Below are 21460 nucleotides of genomic sequence, written 5' to 3'. Positions count from 1 at the left end.
CTCTGAGGCCCTGCCCCCTGCTCACTCCATCCCCCCATTGCTCACTGTTTCCCACCCTCACTCACTTTCACCAGGCTGGGGGGGGTGAGGGCTCTGGAGGGGGGTGAGGGCTCTGGCTGGGGTTGCGGGTTCTGGGGTGGGGATGAGAGATTTGGGGTGCAGGAGAGGGCTCCAGGCTGGGACAGGAGGTTGGAGTGCGGGACGGGGTGGGGAATGGGCTCTGGGCTGGGGGTGCAGACTCTGGGTAGGGCCAGGGATGAGGGGTTTGGGTGCAGGAGGGGGCTCCAGGCTGGGGCAGGGCACTGGGGTGCAGGAGGGGGTGAGGGTTCCGGCTGGAGGTGTGGGCTCTGGGTTGGGGCTGGGGATGAGAGGTTTGGGGTGCAGGAGGGGGGGGGTCAGGGCTTGGGCAGAGGGTTGGGGTGTGGGAGGGAATTCGGGGTCCCAGCGGCTCCCAGGAAGCAGCCACCAGGTCCTGCCGGCACCTAGGCGCATGGGCGGCCAGGGAGGCTCTGCACGCTGCCCTTCCGCCTGCAGGTGCCGCTCCCGCTGCTATCATTGGTCACGGTTCCCGGCCAACAGGAGCTGCGGAGCCAGTGCTGGGGGCAGGACCAGCACGCAGAGCCTCCCTGGCCACCCATGCGTCTAGGGGCTGCAAGGACTTGGCATCCGCTTCCAGAAGCCGCACGGAGCTAGGGAGCCTGCCTTACCGACGGGCCCCTGCTGCACCGCCGACCAGACTTTAAACGGCCCGGTCAGCAGTGCCGACCGGAGCCGCCAGGGCCCCTTTTCGACTGGGCGTTCCGATCGAAAACCGGACACCTGGCAACCCTATGACAGAACCTGGGTCTAAATCTTACAAACATCACTGCATTGCAGGTGTAAAAAGTATGTTGCAGATGGGTAAGCCTAGGTTGGACTGGTGCCAGCGGTAGGACTAGAACGCAGGAAATCGGACTCATTGCCCCCTGCCGTAACTGCTTGAGGCTAAATCTTTTTGGTTGCTACATAGAAATGGAGCTACAGTATACATATATACATAGAAATGGAGCTGTTCTCAGTATATAATCTGAGAACAGCTAATCAGATTAGCAAAGCTTGTGATAAAGATGAGTGGCAGTTGTGGTAACTACACTGAGATCTGCATTTCTCACTCACCACCCCACACCCCGATTGCTAGGGAGCAAAAATTCGTATGCCCAAATGTAAGGGATACTTGGATGATTGAGATATAAAGTCTCCAGTAAGAGGGGGAGGGGGAAAGCAGCTTTCCTAATGTGAATAGTAATGAAACAGAAGCGGCAAAAGCGCTTCTTGGATGTCTTGTTCAAAATCCCTTGGGATGCTTGAACTGAAAGAAATCAGGGCCATTGTGGGGTGGCTCATCTCCAAATGGCAGATGAGCAAGAAGGGAAATGAATGTGACAAGGCTAATTTAGCTGCGCTCCAATCCACTTCTGCATGCCTCACATAGGCACTCTGCTAACTGCTTTATTCAGCCCAATTTGTGTGAAAATCCAGTTAAAACACTCTCATTTTAAAAAGGCTTTTACTGCCCATTTCCCGCTCTGTTGTTTACTGAGTTCATCAGCTGAATTTGGGGCCTTACATTTCCATTCAGTGCCCGTGTGCTCATTTACATGTTACACACGATTAGACTCTACTGCCATTCCCCTTGTTTGCAATGGTCTCCTGCAATTCTCACTCTAGTGTTGCCTGTGTCTCTGTTGTTCAGGCTGTGTCAGCAAAGTGCACTTCCAATCATGCGCTTCTGTTCAGAGACTGGTGAAAATCCAGAGTAGTACAGCTTAAGTCTGGGTTCTCCCATTTCTAAAAGCATGGGCTAGAGCCCATTCAAGTCAGGCCCTATAAGATTTCCAATTACTCTCTGGTTTAAAAAGTTATAATAAAACAGAGTGAGAGTGTGAGTGTGAGTGTGAGTGTGAGTTCATTCCTCAGATCTAGTAAAGCATGTGGCCTTTAAGCAGCCTCCAGAGATATAGGTCAGAGTCAGGGATCTCACCCAGAAACACAACAACAAGAATAATCTCATTTCTAACTCTTGTCTTTCACTTACCAGAACGAAATACACCCCAAACCTGCCTCTCCCCATTGCTTTAACATCCCTGGGGAGGATTCGCTAAAGGCCACCCTGACTGGGTTACTCAAAACTACTGCTTGAATCTTTGCTCATAAAGCCAAGTATTTCACATTTTCCTAAAAGCGAGATGGGTGTGAAATGCCATAACTGCCTCTAGTACCCACTGCAAATTTACTCCTAAGGAAGGAAAGGATTCCTTCAAAACTACCAAAAACACCAGATCCAAACAATGAAACATTCTGGAAAAGGTTGGATCTGATTCTGTTATGCTCATGGCATGCACACAGAGCAGGTAGATGAAAACAAATACTCTTTCGGGAAGGTTGCAACATAACACTATTTTTAAGATTCAGAATGATGACACGAGAACCCAAAAAAACAGAGGGGGAAAAAACCCAAGCTGCTTCCTATGACAGAGAAGTACAACTCACCCAAGCTTGCTTTAAGCTGACTCTTTCCAGACTGGCTGTGGGTAGATTCTGAAGGACTCAGAGGACCAAGATCACATGGCTTCCCTCAGAGGCCCCCAGCCTGCAAGCAGGACCAGGAAATCCTTCTCACTTGATGGGCTAGCTTGCAATTCCAACACAGTACACCACAAGTTACAACTGTGAACTCCACAGCGGGCCCTAGTCTCTGTTGTGGGCCAAAAGCTCGGGAAGAGGTTTCCTAAGTGGACTGTCACTGGGCTATTTAGCCAGTGCCACATAGCTCCCATTTAGTTCAGTGAGAGTTGTGTTGCTAACACCCCTAATCACCTTTGAAGATCTCAGCCTTGTCTTTGTGTCCCAAGCCCCATAGAATGTTGTAAAAGTTTGCATCCAATCCTAAGCCTGGAATTCACATCAGGCAACTTATTTTCGATTCAACAGTCCTAGAAAGACAATCTCCTTTTAAAAACTAACTGTCACAGGGTAGCTAGTCCCTGTGGATAGACTAGGCTGGAGCTCCTGGACCAGAGCAGGTGAGTTCAATCCAGCCAGTTAAAGGGAACTGAGCTGCACCTGGGCATACAAAGACCTGCTAGTGGGCAGGTGGAAGTGGGGATTGATTGAGACAGGCTGTGCGGGAGGAGGGAAAGTCACAGTGCACGGCGCTAACTCTTGTGGTGCAAGGCGGCCAGGTGCTCACAGAGCTGGTTGGGACTGGGAAGCTGTCAGAGGCTCCTGAGAGGGGTGGAGCTGAAACCTAAAAAAGAAGGACTTAGTGAAGAGTGTTTGTTTGTTTCTATTTAAGAAAACAAAGTTCCTGGAAAGAATGGGCATGGCAGCACATGCTTTGGTGCTGGGGAGAAGCCCAGCCCAGGGACACTACCTGAAAAGTTCCTTTTACTTTCCAAGATGAAAGATTCAAGATATTTGTTTTCCTCTTGCACCTGTCAGCGGCAGCACAAACATGCGGAGCAGAAAGGGATCTGGCTTGCCTGAATATTCCACACAGCTAGAAGTATCAGCCATCAGTTCTTGCAGGAGATAAGCTGAATGCTGAAATGAAGGTAGAATGAAGAAAAACAGTTTTCAGATATACTGGACCAGATTTTCAAAAGCGCTTTGCATCCCAACAGCTCCCAGCCTTCTCAAATGGAACATCTGGCCACCTATTTACAAGCCTAAGTGGGAGCTATTGGGTACTGCATTGTTTTGAAGATCTGGCATTCAATGATCCTGAATTTTGCTTAGCCCCAGTAGGGAATGGCATTAAAAATAAAGTCCTGCTTTGGAATTTCAAACCATGAAGTGAAAGTGACTGATTTCCCCATCAGAAAAGCAAAACCAACATTCCCAAGGGTAATGCTTCACATGAATAAAATGTGACGGGATATCAGTGCAGCATGTCTTCAGACAACTGGTCGGTCATGCAAATTTCTCCCTTCCATAGATCATCTAATAGGCATTCAGGGTTTGTTGCTACCTTCAGAGAGTAGACCCACATCTCTCCTCCCCTGTCTGCTTTGGTCATGGCTCTAGTCAAAACAGACATTTATAAAGGTCTAGCTTGTGTCTTGAACTATCACCCATGCAAGGGAGAAAATCTCCCTTACATCACCTGCATGTGGGTCAGGATATAGGAGTAAGATGGGCTACCTACTGTGTTGTAAGTGGATGGTGAGTGGTCAGGAGGGGTGGAGAATGGATGGAGAATGGATGGAGTTCTGGCAAAGAATTTGATCCAGCTTGGGTGAGTGTTACTCTATCATTGATACAAGTGGGTAATAATCTGCAACCTCATTCCCTGGAGCAAGGGGAAAGCAGGCGGGGGAATAGTGACTTCAAGGTGTGTCTGGTACTCAGTGCCCCTCAAGGCTACTTCTGAGGCAATACGCCTTATGCACCACCCCGGCTCAGGATTACGTCAAAGGACACTAGCCCTTGGTTTTTACATGAGCCTGACTAATGAAATCTGAGAGCCCTGGAAAGGAGCTGACACTTTACACAAGGCAGTTGATTCCCTTTAGTGTCTGTCCCAACAAAAGGAATCAAGTTTTCCCACACAGCAAACCGTCATGCCCCACACCCATGCAACAGGGCCAGCTAACCACCGATGGAAGTGAAATGATTTCCTATGCAAAACTGCCCTCCTCTCATGTTCACAGCTGCAGACAGCACACACACTGTTTTTCAGTTCACCACGCTTTGAATAATGGCATGCTTCGTTACGATCCCAGTAACGTCAACGTAAGGTATAACCGATGGAAGTACAAACAGTAGAATCTGGCCCTATGACTGCATTCCAAAATCTAGTTGCTTGATTTGTTTATGCAACAAAGCTATGACATGGGCAGACTGAAATGAACATTTCACTTCTGAGTGTTGCAACATTTTCATTTGTTATGGATATTTTGAAATATCCCCCCCACCCAATGCAACATCTGCTTTTCAGTCATCTTCCTGCATTTGACCCACTTTTTCCGGTGTGTTCAATGAGACACAAGAACGTCGAGAAGAGATTGTCCCAAGATTAGAGGGAATCGGTGGCTAACGCTAGAATGAAACTCCCCAGGACCTCCCTAGCTCTTCCCTCTAATCTAATAACATAATAGGAATAATTTAATTTTGTGTTAAATCAACTTATTTAAACATCAAGCTTTTCAAATACAGAACACTCAGAGCAGTGCTTCCTTATTAAATACAATAAGAGGATATTCAAAACTATTAAAGATGCAATTTCCACAATAGGCAAACAAATTAAGGTCATGTCTACAGCAGGAGTGCTTTACCAGTATAGATATAGCAGTATACTACTCTGGCAACCATTCCTAGTGTGGAGGCAGAAGCTTATTCTGTGCCCCCATACCATCCTCCCCCAGAAACAAACCAGAACAGCAAAATTGCACATCTACTGGTATAACTGCACTACACTACACTATAGGCTTTAGCCAGGAAAGCTATGTCAGTCAGGGATCAAGCCTCTTCAAATCCCTCCCCGACACAGCTTTGTCAGCAGAAATCTGTAGTATAGAGATGGCCTAAAAACCAAGGATGTCTGTTGCCCAAGGCATAGTTCAGTGCTCAGGGAAATCCACAGTGTTTGTGTGGGTTAAGTGAGGCAGAATAGCCAAGCACTGTCTTTGGGCTAGATTAAGAATGTGCTCTCAGCCCTGTGAAAGGGACCCCAAAAGCAACTGGAAGAGGCAATCCAGCTCTAGAAACAGAAAAGGAAAGGGCAGAGGTTTGAGCTGATGTGGAGGAAGAACTGGCAGGATTTGGTGGCAGTCCAGAGGAAGGACAGAGGTTTAGAAGATGTGGGACATAGGGTATTATAAAGTCCAGCTGCAAAACAAGCTAGGGCTTACTGATGTTTTTGCAAGGGCAGTTAAGGGGGAGAGAATAGGTCTCACCCAGCAGTTTTCAAACTAAGGAAGGTGTGGACTCAACCGCACAGTATCAATGATCTGGCCATTCTTGAAGCGGCTTGTCTATTATATAGCCCATTATCACACCGAACCATGGGGTGTGGAGGCCCTGATCCTTATTGGCAGCAAACTGTATTAATGCGTAATGTCAGGAAAGCCTGGCTCTTGCACCTGTGACATCAATGACCATTATATGCCATTTGCAGATCAAACATGTCATTATGCAGCCATGAGCACAGGAGTCTATTCTGAAAGAACTCCATGTCATGACCGCTGCTAATTCAAACAATGTAGCTGTGCAGACATTCACCAATAAGCAGGGCAATGGAGGAGGCTGATATGTCTGAGTGACCCAAGGAGCATCTGACAAGTGAAGTGTAAAACTATAATTAGGAAGGCCAAAAAAAAAAAAAACAAAAATGAAGACCAGCTAGCCAAAGACTTAAAAAGTAACAGCAACATTTTTTAATGACATCAGAAGCAGGAAGCCTGCTAAACAACCGGTGGGGCCACTGGACGATCGAGATGCTAAAGGAGCACTCAAGGGGGGATAAGGCCATTGTGGAGAAACTAAATTAATTCTTTGCATCAGGTCTTCGTGACTGAGGATGTGAGGGAAATTCCCCAACCTGAGCCATTCTTTTTAGGTGACAAATTTGAGGAACTGCCCCAGACTGAGGTAGCATTAGAGGAGGTTTTGGAACAAATTGATAAATTAAACAATAATAAGACACCAGGACCAGATGGTATTCTCTCTCTATAAGTCTATACTATATAACTAAACTATTGTTGTATATAAAGTAAATAAGGTTTTTAAAATGTTTAAGAAGCTTCATTTGAAATTAAAATAAAATGCAGAGCCCCCTGGACCGGTGGTCAGGACCCGGGCAGTGTGAGTGCCACTGAAAATCAGCTCGTGTGCCGCCTTCGGCATGCATGCCATAGGTTGCCTACCCCTGCCCTAAATGAACTAATGATGTAAGAACCCTCCTCCCCTTTTCTGACCATGTTCAGTTACAGCTGTGAGGAAGCGGGGAGGAGGGAAAGGAGGGAAGCTTCCAGAATCCCAGGTGCCTGGCTGGATTCTGACACTGGGCTATAATGTTTAGGGCCTTGCTGACAGAAGAACTGATGTTCAGTGGAACCATGAGTGAAGCCTGCAAGCCAGCTATACAGAGTGATGAGACACCCAAACGAAGACTTCGGCTGGCAAAATGGTTGTGCATGCAATAGGGATACCGTTTCCGGGAGCCCAAGCCTCAGAGAAAGTGAAGGATTTGTCCTGCCCTTTGGTAAAAGAGGAATCAGAGAGAGAGAGAGAGAGAGCGCAGAAGCCAGATGAGATCTGAGAGCAATTTGATGAGTACCCTCAGTGCAATATCCCTGACACATCCTCTTAATATCATTCCACTCCCAGTATTCTGGTTACTTCTGTTTTGCATATCTGTTACCCCTTTTACTGTCACTTACATTTCAGAGAGACAGCCTATATCATACCTGACATGCGGGATGAAGAAAGGATTTGCATTCAGTGATATTAAAAATGCAGTTTAATTGAGAGGCTCTCAGCGCTGTGTTGCAAAGTGGTGCATTGTTCTGCCATCCGACTCATTGGGTAACCCAGAAACCTGTCTACCCTGATGCCCATGAGGCAGATCAGAACTCCTGAATCTCTCTGGCAGTCTGCTTTCCTTTGCTTCATCTTAAAGCAGATGGGGTGATACATTATACATTCCTCTTCTTCAAACGATAAGGACAATCTTTTCCACATCCATCTCATGATCACCCCCAAATTATCCCTGTTTGTTAACTGCTATTAGTGCTGGGGCTAAATTTTCAAATCTTCAACATCCACAGCTGGGGCCAGATTTTCAAAGTTCAGCTCCCACTTAGGCAGATGGTTTAAAAGTGCTCAGCCCTCACCAGTCCCTGTCCGGACTCTGGTGGCCCGATTTTCAAAAGAGATCAGCCGCCAAAGTGCTGAGCTCTTCTGCAAACTCAGCCCTCATTTTAGTGCCTACGTGGCAGGTGAATTATTCTGAAAACTTGGACCATTGAGTGTTCAGTTGGGTGTCTCCAGTTATGATAGCTTAAGGAGAAAGAATAAGACATTCAAAACTCACACATAAGAATAGCTACTCTTACACAGCAGATTGCAATGTACATTATAAAGGAGGTCAGTATCCTTATCCCCATTTTATGTATGGGGAAACTGAGGCACAGAGCAGTGAGGTGACTTGTTCAACATCACTGTCATGGTTCCTGCATTAGCTGTACCTCTACTTGGTGCTCCTCTATCCCTGTTCCAGTTTCTGAGTGCGCCCCCACAGCAATGGGGCCCTGTACCCTTACTTCTAAGGTGGAACTACACAGCTCTCCCACTCTTAGACTGTGGGGCTGCAGTACCCTGTGAATCAACTGAGTTTCTCCAGCAAGTCTAACTGGGGTTGGTATCTGTGCTCCTCCCCTTCGGGAGCCTATGACTAGCAGATTACAGTAACCCAAAACAGCCTTATTAAAGTATTGTTTAGTTAGCCATAGGAGCAATGCATGGCATAGGAGGAAAAGATTTTCAAAGGGGCCTACACGTCTATCCTCCTGATGGGACCCTGGTAGGTATAACCTTCCTCGGCAGGCTCTCAAATCCTAGTCTCAAAAAAGTCTCTCTCCTTGAGGGAGTATGTGTTCCTTCAAAACCTGCTATGGCTCCCTTTGATCCCCCTCCCCACCAGGATAGAGTCACTCCCGGGGAAAGCTGCGCTGCACGCCCGGCAGGGAGCTGAGGCAGGGTTTCAAAGTGAATAGTTCTTGCATTGTCTCTCAAGTGTTTGTGTATGTCAGGGTCTAGATTCCTGCGTGAATTCCCTGACAAACCTGCTATTGAATTAACTCAATCCAGGCACCCGGTGAACGTCACAATAATCAGATCAACACAAACACACACACACGCACACATTACTACAGGCAACTCCACATCCATCAAAGTCACAAACAGAGAATCTGATTAAAGAACTTTTTCAGCCAGTCAAGGCCAGCAAGCATTTTATCAATGAGGCTTGGCAAGAAGAGGAGACCACCAGGTCTCTCATACAAGACCTTTGGGGACCACTCTCTTATTCATGAGTTAAATTGCTTACCGCTGCTGAGTTTAACCATATAGAATTGTGAATATTGAAAGGTCACTAACACTTGTTGGCATGGTTATGGGTGGGGAATTGTTTTTAAAAGAAAAAAAAAGTGATACAATTCTGCTGCTGCAACGCTGGAAATCAGCAGCAGAGAGGTTGATAGTTTGGTGGGGTTTTCTTTTTTCTCCCTCTGCTACCACCAGCAGTGGATGGTTAGTGAGAAAGATTTAGACAAACGACAGCTGGTTAAATAAGGCTAGAAATTACAGGAGCTCACATGACAGCATAAGGATGTAAAAAGAGTATTTCAGTGCTGGTAGCAGAATGTCTCAGGTTCCAGGAGGTATTGATCACGGGTTGCGGAACAGGAAAATAATGATACAAATACACTAGGTGTAATATCAGAGGTATTTATCCCAGAGGAAATACAGGTTATTGTGCTGTAAAGCCTTCTCTCAGCCTTTTTCTTTTGAAATTCAGCTCCAATTGCTGTAATGGTAATATTGTTTATGGCATTTCAACGTTCAGAATTTGACATTGTTTTTCACTGGGCTTTCTATATGGATGTTGCTTTTTGCTTTTCCCTTCTTATAAGTCTCTCATCCTGTCACCTACTGAAAAGGTTACCAGTCACAAATGTGAGACAGCTGTGAATTCATAAGGAGTTTGATCAGTTCTGGATTCCAAGGGATGAGCCTCACCTGACAAATACAGTATCATTGCAAATACTTTGCTGGCACTGATTAGACCTGGTGTAATTACCCTTGCTGGAAAGAAAGGGCTCCCAATTTGTGTGATCTAAGTTGTGGAAAAACAGCCAAATCAGACTCATGGACTGCAAATAGAAGGTCTATAAGTGAACTAAAAAAAAAGAGAATTAGGTAGCTTTTCTGTTCGGACTCCAGGCAGCCAGCTGCTAATTTTGCACTCTCTGTAGCTAGTAATATTTATCAGTGCCTGATTTAACAATCACACACACTAGACTGTAAATTGCTTTGAGATTCCTGGAAGCAAACAGCTATGAGCTAACTCTCACAGACAGAGGGCAGAAGGGTACAGATGGTAAAGATGGGTAAACTGAGGCAGAGAGGAGTTAAATGGGAGAGCCAGAAACAGACATCAGGAGTTCTTTCTATGGGTTTTTAATATCAGACTCAGATCACAAGGCCAGAAAAGGACCACTGTGGTCATTTTGTCTGACCTCCTGTATAACACAGGCCCGAGAACTTCCCCCAAATAATTCAGAGAGAGGAGGTGTTAGAAAAACATCAATTCTTGACTTCTAAATTGTCAGTGATGGAGAATCCACCACAACCCTTTATAAATTGTTCCAATGGTTACCCTCACCCTCCAAAATTTGCACTTTATTTCCAGTCTGAATTTATCTAGCTTCAACTTCCAGACATTGGATCCTGTTGTGCCTTTTTCTGCTAGGTTGAAGAGCCTATTATTAAATATTTGTTCCCCACGTGGGTACCGATAGGCTAATCAATTCACCCTGAACCTTCTCTTTATTGAACTATATAGACTGAGCTCTTTGAGTTGTTCACTCTAAGACATGGTTTCTAATGCTTTAATCATTCTCACAGCTCTACGCTGAATCATCTCCAAATTATCCACGTCCTTTTTGAATAGAGGACATCAGAACTGAACATGGTATGCCAGCAGCAGGCACACCAGTGCCAAATACAAAGATAACGTAACCTTTCTACTACTCCTTGAGATTCCCCTGCTTACGCATCTCTCAATCGCATTAGCTCTTTTTGGCCACAGCATCATACTGGAAGTTCCTATTCAACTGGATTATTCATATCAACCTGCTCTAGCCACCATTTTGTACGGCTTCCTGAACACTCTCAGTGTGGATCAAACCTATCATGTGGGGACATTGTCACAGGGATCAAAACACTCATGAAGACACTAATATTGAAGAACAAGGGCTAGGGTATACAAATGGCATTATTACTAAGATATAGCACTGTGCCTCTTCTAGAGATATGATTGGTAAGATGAACCATGTGTTTTCAGAGATTTAGGGTTATTGAACAGTATTTTTGCAATATATTATATATAAAAATAAAAGTACAGCAGTAGCACAAAGTATGTAAGCACAGTAGGGCATAGATTTCCAGCCAGACGCTGATGGAATGATTAAGGCACAGTATGGGACCCTATGGGAGGGGGTTCCACTCACTGCTAGGACAGCACTTCCCCTACTCTGGGAATAGCTTGCCACGTGATCATCCCTTCCTGTGGCTGCACACACCCACTCCATCTCTCCCACCCTGCAGCCCCTCTGTCACACCATGAGCTGCAGCCTCTTTTTTTGTGACATAGCCCTTCAGCCAGCTCACCCTACATGTTTTCCCCTTCCAGGATACCAAAGGGTTCTTTTAGCAGTCTTAGGCAGCCTTCCCATTCCCTGCCTCAGTGCCCCTGGCAGGGGAACCTGGGGCCACCCTCTACTCCAGGTTCTGCCTCAGGAACCCTCTAGTCAGCAGTGAAGGTTTGTTCCCTTTAAGCTCTTACTACCTTTCCTTGAGCCCTCTCCTGCCTCCATAGCTCTGCCCCGCTCCTCTGGGTTTAGCCAGCTTCTCAACTTCCTCCTCCCAGGCAGTAACTGTAGCTACTTGGCCCTGTCCCCTCTAAACATACCTCCCTCCTCCCAGGCAGTAACTGTAGACTTTCCCCACAACCCCCTTCTGCTGCCAATTTCCTGTCCTTATAAACCCAACCCAGCTCATTCCTCCTCAGCCGGGTTCCCTCACTCAGTCCAGGGATTACTTACCCCCCTGATTCCTCTCAGCTGAGGCCTGTTGGATTAATCAGCCCCTTTTTCAATCTGCCATAACCCTTGCTGGGCAAGTGTGGGGTGAAGACCCTAACCCAGACCCCTGGGGTGCATCACTCTTCAATGGTGCCCCAGCCCGGCCCAGCCAAGGGATCTAGGTCAGGGGAGTTGGAGTTTTCTAAGCCTCTAGTTTTTATCATGTGTTGCAACACAGGAAAGCCAACTATATAATTTTATTTTTGAAAATGTATGTTCCCCCCATGAGCATTGCCTTTCCCCCTTCAGGCTCCCACTCACAGGAGGAAAAATAAAAACAGAGGGGGGGAAAGGTATTTGCTACTGTTCTGCTGAGTCACCGAGCCTTCCCTGAGCATGCTCCAGCTGGCTGTCTTTAATGACAGGCTCTTCAGACAGGCCAGCTACTAAAGAAAACCCTTAAGGCAGTTCAGCATGTAGGTAGAACGTGCCTAGTGAGCTTGAAAAGGAGCAGCAAATCTATAATGCAGCTGTGGAATTCACTGCTGCCAGATATTAGTGAGGCTAAGATCTTAGTCAGAGTAATAAAAGGTTCAGAAATTTATACCAAACTTCCAGAGTTACATTGGTGAAGTGGTGAAGCATTGGACTGGGTTACCTAGGGAGGTGGTGGAATCTCCTTCCTTAGAGGTTTTTAAGGTCAGGCTTGACAAAGCCCTGGCTGGGATGATTTAGTTGGGGATTGGTCCTGCTTTGAGCAGGGGTTGGACTAGATGACCTCCTGAGGTCCCTTCCAGCCCTGATATTCTATGATTCTATGATTCTATTAGACAGGGTACAAACGTGCAAGTGATATAAACCCTCAGATTTCAGGCACCATCCAAGCATTCACTGCCTAGCCTTGGGAAGAAATTCCCCACCTGAACAGATTATTCCATAATCATTCTTTATGGTGTTTCTTGTACCATCCCTGGATGGGCCATGTGTAGTCTGTGTTGCTAACCACACCCTACATAGAGATGTTGCCATCATTAAAAACCCACAGTCGCCAATGGTTCTTTCTCTGTGGTATCTGAAGTGTCATGGTGTGTCCCTATATTTAGAGAAGGAAATAATTCCCATACTGCAAATAGCATTGTTTGGGAAATGCTGTGATTTCAGTTAAGGCTACGCCTAGCAATGATCTCTTTTATTACCTTTGCCCTTGTGTCATAGGTATGCCCGACTCCCGCTGTCTCTGCTTTTGAAACTTTCTGGAGCTCCTGCTGATATTTGTTATCAGATAGGGATGTTTCCTGTAAAGGGGCCAGGGAATCAGGGCTGGAGCTAGAACAGTCCTATTCAGGTTTCATTTCAAGTGAGCGTTGCAGGCTGGTCTCTGCAGAGTCCTTTTGGGGAGGTTGGTGCCAGCCTGGCTTCTGCAAGACCTTTACTGACCCCGTGCCTTCCTATGATGTTCCCTTCTTCCAATTCTACAGACCCTCTCAATTATATCTTGTCTGTCTCCTATGTGAGCATGGTCTTGTGGTGTACAGGAATTGGGTAGTATACGTCTAAATAGTTTGGGGCCCCTCTAGCTGGCCTCCCTGTTTTCTATTAGAGTGGACCAGAACCTAACAGAGCAGCATGGTGTATTTGTAGCTAGAGCTTATACATTTAGAGTTGGTATGCATGGGTATTTGGGACCCAGCTGTGTCTATGTGGGTTCCTCGTATCCTTACTGTTGTGCAGAGGCCAAAAACACAACAGGTTTGTGTGTGAGATCTGATTTTACCCCCGCATGCTGTCTTGTATGGCTGGTTGGATATCAACCTGAGGGGTTTTTTAGACTGAAAGTCTGATGAGTACAAGCCCACTGCCCCAGGCAGTTCTTAGGAAGTGGCTTTATGCCTTCACAGACAGCAGCATAGGAAGAAACACACTCGCCTCTCCCAGCTGTTAGGAGATTAAGCATCAGGGGAGATAGAATTCCACAGGGCTAGGGAGTCCCTGGAGGATGCAATTGGGTAGCCTGAAGTCAAATGAGCATAAAGTACAATGCCTACCTCCAATGGGTGCTGTGAGGCCTAATTAAAGTTTGCAAAGCACTTTCAGATTTTGTCAAAAAAGCACTAATAAAAATGCAAAGTATTCTCAATCTCACAAGTTAAATACATATATTTCTTTGCCTCTGATAAGGGCCCCCTGAAAATACAGGTATATCATATAGTCAAGCATCAAAGGAATACATAGGTATATTTTGATCAGTACCGCCTCCCTTGAGTTCCCTGGGAATTCTGGTTTCAAACAAACTCAAAGCAAAATTTAGCTGAATGTAAAGAGATGGATACAAAAGCTGAATTCAGATTTTAAACACACCAGTGTTGGAAGTGGTTTGGATCTGGGATTTTGGTCCCGCTCATAACAGAAATATGGGCTACTTGCATGATTAGGATCTGAATTTGGAGTTTGACCAATCTACGGTTTGGTGAAGTTTATATTCAAGCACAACTCTACCTGAAACTATGCTGTTTCATGTCAGAACCATGGAATTTCACAGTCTCGATGAAAAACCAGAAATCAAACACATGTCTGATTTAGAAAGGTACATAGTTAACAGAGCTGCGTGGAAGACAAAAAAAATAAGTTTTTTTTTTTAAAAGGATTTCAGGATTTTAATGTTTGGTTTTCATTCCAATTCAGAAAGTAATCAAAACATTTCAAAATTCTCAAGGAAGTAAGTTCTGGGGGGAAAAATTTTTATGGATCCTTGGAAACATGCCACTTGGATTTTGACTTGTGACATTTTACTTTGTTATAATATGGAATGCAATCAGAGGTGAAAGTTGTGACAGGTTGGATCACAAACCCCCCTGAGAGCTGCCACCTGATGTGCCAAGACTACTTCTATCCCTGTTTTCCCTGCCAGCTCAGGACTCCAGCACCCTGTCTTGCTGAGCCAGACACTCCCGTCTGCTCCAACAAAGACCCAGGGTCTGAATTACTCGCCCCAAAGCTGCAGGTTTACCTGAAAACAGCTCACAGAAGTGTGCTTGTCTTTAGCACTCAGATGCCCAACTCCCAATGGGGTCTAAACCCAAATAAATCCGTTTTACCCTGTATAAAGCTTATGCAGGGTTAACTCATAAATTGTTCACCCTCTATAACACTGATAGAGAGATATGCACAGTTGTTTGCTCCCCCAGGTATTAATACATACTCTGAGTTAATTACTAAATAAAAAGTGATTTTATTAAATACAGAAAGTAGGATTTAAGTGGTTCCAAGTAGTAACAGACAGAACAAAGTAAGTCACCAAGCAAAATAAAATAAAATGGGCAAATCTATGTCTAATCAAACTGAATACAGATAATCTCACCCTCAGAGATGCTTCAGTAAGTTTTTTCCTCAGACTGGACCCCTTCCAGGCCTGGGCACAATTCTTTCCCCTGGTACAGCTCTTGTTCCAGCTCAGGTGGTAGCTAGGGGATTCTTCATGATGGCTCCTCTCCTCTCTCTCCTTTGTTCTGTTCCACCCCTTTATACATCTTTTGCATAAGGTGGGAACCCTTTGTCCCTCTGGGTTTCCAACCCCCCTCACTGGAAAAGCACCAGGTTAAAGATGGATTCCAGTTCAAGTGACATGATCACATGTCACTGCAAGACTTCATTGCCCACTTGCCAGCACACACGTATACAGGAAGACTTACAGGTAAAACACAGCCATCTGCAGACAATAGTCCTGGTTAATGGGAGTCATCAAGATTTCAAACCACCATTAATGGCCCACACTTTGCATAATTACAATAGGCCCTCAGAGTTATATTTTATATTTCTAGTTTTAGATACAAGAGTGGTACATTTATATAAATAGGATGACCACACTCAGTAGATTATAAGCTTTGTAATGATACCTTACAAGAGACCTTTTGCATGAAGCATATCCCAGTTACATTATATTCAATTATTATCATATTTTTATAAAACCATATAGACTGCACAATGTCACAAAAGTAACTTACATTTCTTACTGGTAGGGTCGTATTGCAAGCAACCCATCTATCCTACACACTTAGCTTCATGGATCCTTTTGCATGACTTTGATATAGAAATTAAAGCTACTACTACCAATACTGTCTCTAATAAAACTGTAATATTGGAATAAAAGCCTGAAAAGTGAAAACTCACTCTGTCACATTTCTCTCCTCCCTCCTCCTCTGGCCAGGCTGCTGAAGGCGGCTAGCTCAGTGCTTTACCCCCGCCTCGCACTCAGCAGTGGCCGCGGCTCCTCTCCAGTTTGCGGGGGGAAGGAGGGGGATTGGCTGATGGAGAAGCCCAGGGCACCTGCCTAACAGCTTAAACTCAGCTAATGTTCCGTCCGCAGTTCAACCCGCAGGATGAGGGGCCATTTCTGGCACCCTTGTTTATTTCACAGTTGTTGGTGTGTTTTTTCTGCCCTGGATCCAATACACAAATACAGTCGGAATCAGGGACAGAACATTAGCTGAGTTTAAGCTGTTATGCAGCCAAAAGAGGTGAAAGTAAACCGGTACTGAATGCTTCGGCCGCTTTCTTACCGGTACACCGCCCCACTTTTTTTTACCGGTACGCCGTACCAGCCCATACCGGCTTACTTTAACCCTTGTTTGCAGTCCAAAAGAAAAAGACTTCCAAACAAAAAGTCACTTAAAAAAAAAAATTGAAACATTTTGATCTGAAAATGTGAAATGAGACATCACAATATTGTTGGTATGTTTATTTGTCCAAAACAAAATGTTGGTGAAAGCAACATGATTTGATGAAGCAGTTTGATTTCGATCAAAGTGCGTTTTCTTATGGAAATGGTCCAGTTGATGTTTTTTTTCTGCCCAGCTCTACTAGTTAACTATAGACCCCCAATGTAGTTCCATTGATTTCTGTGGGACTACCTGCATGCTTAAAGTTATGCATTTGCGTAAGTACCTGGCTGAATCAGGGACTTCGAAGGTTGGAAACCTCAGTGAAAATTGAAGGAACTTGGTTTTCCAGTGTGTAACAAAATATGAAACTGGTGACAGAGTCTGATTTACTTTTTGCAAAGCTCTGGCATATAACAAAATGCCTTCTCAGCCATAGCTACCACTGTGCTAGCATAATGCTCTAGGGCTACACATTGAGCGATCGAAGCACCATAGATTTTAGGAAAGGAAAAGTCCTGGCTGGCAGAAGTGGCTGTATAATGATTATCTAGGACATTGCTCTGCTAATGCAGGATTGTCTCTTACAGATATCGGGGCAGATCCTCGGCTGGTGTGAATCAATGTAGCTCCATTGACTTGAATGGAGTGATGCTAATTTACACCAGCTGAGGATCTGGTCCAGTATATGTCCCACTGCTGTGTCCAGGTAAATTTAAAATATCTCAACTGATGTGATTGCCACCAATTCTCTTGGGAGGTTAATCTACAGTCAAATAGATCTAAGTGTCCATTTTACCCTGAAAAATCTGTCTGTATTTTCCATTTCTTTGGCCAGATCCCCATCTGGTTTAAATCTATGTAGCGCCATTGCCTTTGATGCTTCGATGATTCACTCCAGCTGAGGATAAGGGTCCTTACTTTCACCTCACTACTCCCAGTTACACCCCCAAGTACCACGCTAAGCAATGCTTAATGTCCTGCTGCCACCTATTGCAATAGCCATGAATTCTGGCCAGTTTCACTATACTGTAAATATATTATTTATACCATCAAATGTCTGTTATAAAACATAGAACAAATTGTACTGACAGCATCTATTATTTCCTTATAGCCGAAGGCAAAACTCTCACTATCCTTAGCGGAATGTAACTTCCATTGATTTATAGCTTTGCAGATCGTTCTTCATGCGCTTGTTGAATTCGCTGTCCAACAGGGACCTGAGAATCTGTGTGTCTTGGCAAGTGCTATTCATCTTATATGCTTCATTCCCCCTGTTACGTTAGTCTGATGTTTGTGAACTCTAGTAGCCATGATCACTGTAGCTGAATGCAAGGTTGAGATTATCAACCCATGCCCAGGCAGCAGAGCAAACTGTTCATTATGCAGCCATCTGAGGATTATCACCCTGCCCGGGATGGACACACACTTTCAGTTCAGCTTTCCTGGTGGCTCCAGAAACAAGCAGCAGCACTGCCCATTCCAACCAGGTTCAGAAAGCCTCTTTGACGGGGTGCTGATGCAAACTGTGAGCAGCAATATTGGACATTTAAAACAATCCGACAGAGCTGATTTGGGCAGCTTGAAATTTAACGGGATAGTCCTTTGCAGACAAGGAAATCCAGCAATCAGATGGCTCCTTTGGGGAGAAAAGGGGGTGGGTGGGAAGATGAAGACATGAAATCAGCAGACAAACACACAAACTTTAGGAAATGACTTTGTTTCCCCTTGGATACTGAAACAGCATTAAAAGTGTGCTGAAAAGTTTTACATGCATACTCAAGGGGCCTTTCTAAGATCCTACAATTCTTGATGTATAGTTCTAATAATTTCCCCTCCTCTTACAGTAATTTTCCTCCTCAAAAGTAATTTAAACAGTCCCTCGGGGTGGGTGAGTCGCGTTTAGCAATCAAAAGACAAAAGCACAAAGAGGAGAAATCAAAATGGCACAGAAGACTGGGGGGCAAACATTCAATACATGGGGGGGTGGAGGGGGATGTTCCAAAATGCTTGTTAATGGCTGTTTTGTGTCTTCTGGCTGTGACTTCACTGATAGATACACACATTGTGTGATCCAAACACGTTGAATTGCACAGGCACTTTGATCACTGCTCCACTTTCCCAACAAATTCTGTCCTAAATGCTCTTTTCTAACACAACTCAAGACAACACCATGGGTGCAGTAGTTTAGACCCTCTGATACATCCTAGCACTGCCATTTTTAATAGTGGGACTCTGGAAACATGGGGTCATGTGTCTGACGAAGTGGGCATTCACCCACGAAAGCTTATGCTCCAATACATCTGTTAGTCTTTAAGGTGCCACAGGACTCTTTGTTGCTGGAAACATGGGGTAATTCAGGTCTGTGCTACTCCGATTTACTTTGCTCTGGTTCCATTGATTTCAGTAACATTACACTGGTGTAAAATTGGAACAACATACAGTAGTGGTAAATCAGTGTATTTTTTATGTCACCATAATCCTGCTACGAAGGAGCAGTATTAATTTATCCACAGTTTGGACCTGTGTTCTAATGCACAAAATTAAAAAAAAAGTAAATATTCACCATTTGGCATTTTTATGCAACAATTTAACCAATGTCATTGAGGAAAGGAAGTCATTTTTTGTGTTAATCATGTGGAGTCGGAATATTTTGCATTTACACCAGGGAGGAATTCAGCATTCATGTCTTTAGGAATGGGCTTGTTTGGGGGGACATTTGTTGGTGGATGATTATGCTAAAGCTGTAATATTCTGATATTAAGCTCCTGCAGCTTTGCATTATGCTATAGGAATGGAATATGATTTTGATAAAATTAGTGTCTTAAGGGGGTTACACCATCTACCTCTATTGGCCAGATGTGACATCTTAACCCAGACTTTTCAAACTGAAGAAATAGAAAAGGCTCATGAAAACTTCAAGTCTACCATCCCCACCCAGTGCAACATTACTCCCTGTGGGTAGTATATTTTCCTGTGCTTTGCTTCAGTCATGGCAATTGCACAGCCATGTGATAGTGGAGAAGTTTTGGGAGTGAAGTTGTCTGCCATTTTATTTCACATGACTCCAGACTCCTTTGGAATTTCACTTTTCCACAAAACTCACAAGCATGTCAATTTTCATTTTGAAAACTTGCAGCCATGTGAATTTTCACAAGATTTAACTACACATAGAATCGTAGAAGATTAGGGTTGGAAGAGACCTCAGGAGGTCGTCTAGTCCAACCCTCTGCTCAAAGCAGGACCAATCCCCAACTCAATCATCCCAGCCAGGGCTTTGTCAAGCTGGGCCTTAAAAACCTCTAAGGAAGGAGATTCCACCACCTCCCTAGGTGACCCATTCCAGTGCTTCACCACCCTCCTAGTGAAAGAGTGTTTCCTAATATCCAACCTAAACCTCCCCCACAGCAACTTGAGACCATTGCTTCTTGTTCTGTCATCTGCCACCACTGAGAACAGCCTAGCTCCATCCTCTTTGGAACCCCCCTGCAGGTAGTTTAAGGCTCCTTTGCCCTACACCAGTTTTCCCAAAAACATGAGGCATGAAAGACCAGCTAAGGGAGGTGGTTACAGGAAAAATCTCTCTATATATGTTATCTTTAACAGCACATGGTGGGTCTGAAAGGGGGTGGGACTGGTTGCATTTTGCGATACTGAAATCAATCTCCTTTATAAAGAGCTTTGAGATCTGCTGATGAACAGTGCTATATAAGAGCTAGGTATTCTTTACATAGGCCATGCCTACACTAGCACTTATGTTGGCAAAACTTTTGTCACTCCCAGGCGTGAAAAAGACACACATACCCCCTCAGCGGCATAAGTTTTGCCAGCATAAATGCTTGTGTGCCCAGCACTTTGTTGGCAGGAGAAGCTCTCTCACCAATATTGCTACCGCTACTCATTGAGCTGGTTTTATTATGTCGACAGGAGAGCTCTCTCTCATTGGCATAACACGGCTCCACAAGCACTGTTATAGACGCACAGCTTTATCGGTACAGTTGTGCCGCTGTAAGCTTGTAAGTGTAGACCTGGCCTTATTTTATTTATTTTCCTGAAGTGGGAAGTTCAGCTTTCAAAAGTCTGTAAAATGTTACTTTACATAACTTCTTTTTCTGCTTGAAAATAACTGGGAAATTGTCCCATTTCTCAGTGAAAAAATATTCCGCAAATCTGGGGATTTTTTCAGATAAACAGAAAAATGTTTACATTTGTAACAAGGTAGAACAATTCCAATCCCAATCAGCTTCCATTTTGCAATGCAGGTTGCCCACTCCTGAAGTCACTGTCCTTGCTACATTGCTAAGGTTGGAGGTGTTTAGTTCTGGGTACTGCACTTGCATAAAAGATCTAGACAAATGGACGAGAGTACAGAGAAGAGAAGCTGAAATGATAAAATGTTTGGAAAGTGGAAGCTGCAAGAGAGACTAAGAGGACTGGAGATCTTCAGCTTGGAGAAAAGGAGACATAACGGTATAGATACAGAAAGGAATATTACAAAGAGGACACAGGCCAATTATCTTCTTTAGCCAGCAAGGATAGAACAAGGACTATTGGACTTAGGATGCTGAAGAGAAAATGTCAATTTAACATTAGGAAATACTTTAGTACTGCAAGAACAGTCAGGACAGTGGATGAAACTCCCAAGGGAAGCTGTGGAATTTCCATCACTGAAGACACTCAAGTGCAAGACTAGACATCTGTCCGTCAGGGATAGTTTACGGGATAATGAGATCAGTTCTGCTTTGAACGATAGATTAATCCCACAACAGGATCCCTTCCAATTCAAAGCCTTCATGCTACAAATCTCAATGAAGACAAGTAGCACCATTGAAGCCAGAACTACTTGTATGAGTAAAAGTTGCCAGATGGGGGACCGGAGGGTCCTATGTTTTCATAAGTCTTCCAAGATATATGTGTGTGTGTGTGTGTGTGTGTGTGTGTGTGTGTGTGTGTGTGTGT

The sequence above is a fragment of the Terrapene carolina genome, unplaced genomic scaffold (genome assembly GCF_002925995.2).
Source record: "Terrapene carolina triunguis isolate 2854851 unplaced genomic scaffold, T_m_triunguis-2.0 Scaffold95, whole genome shotgun sequence".
In the NCBI taxonomy this organism is placed as follows: domain Eukaryota; kingdom Metazoa; phylum Chordata; order Testudines; family Emydidae; genus Terrapene; species Terrapene triunguis.
This window is presented reverse-complemented; position numbering follows the sequence as displayed.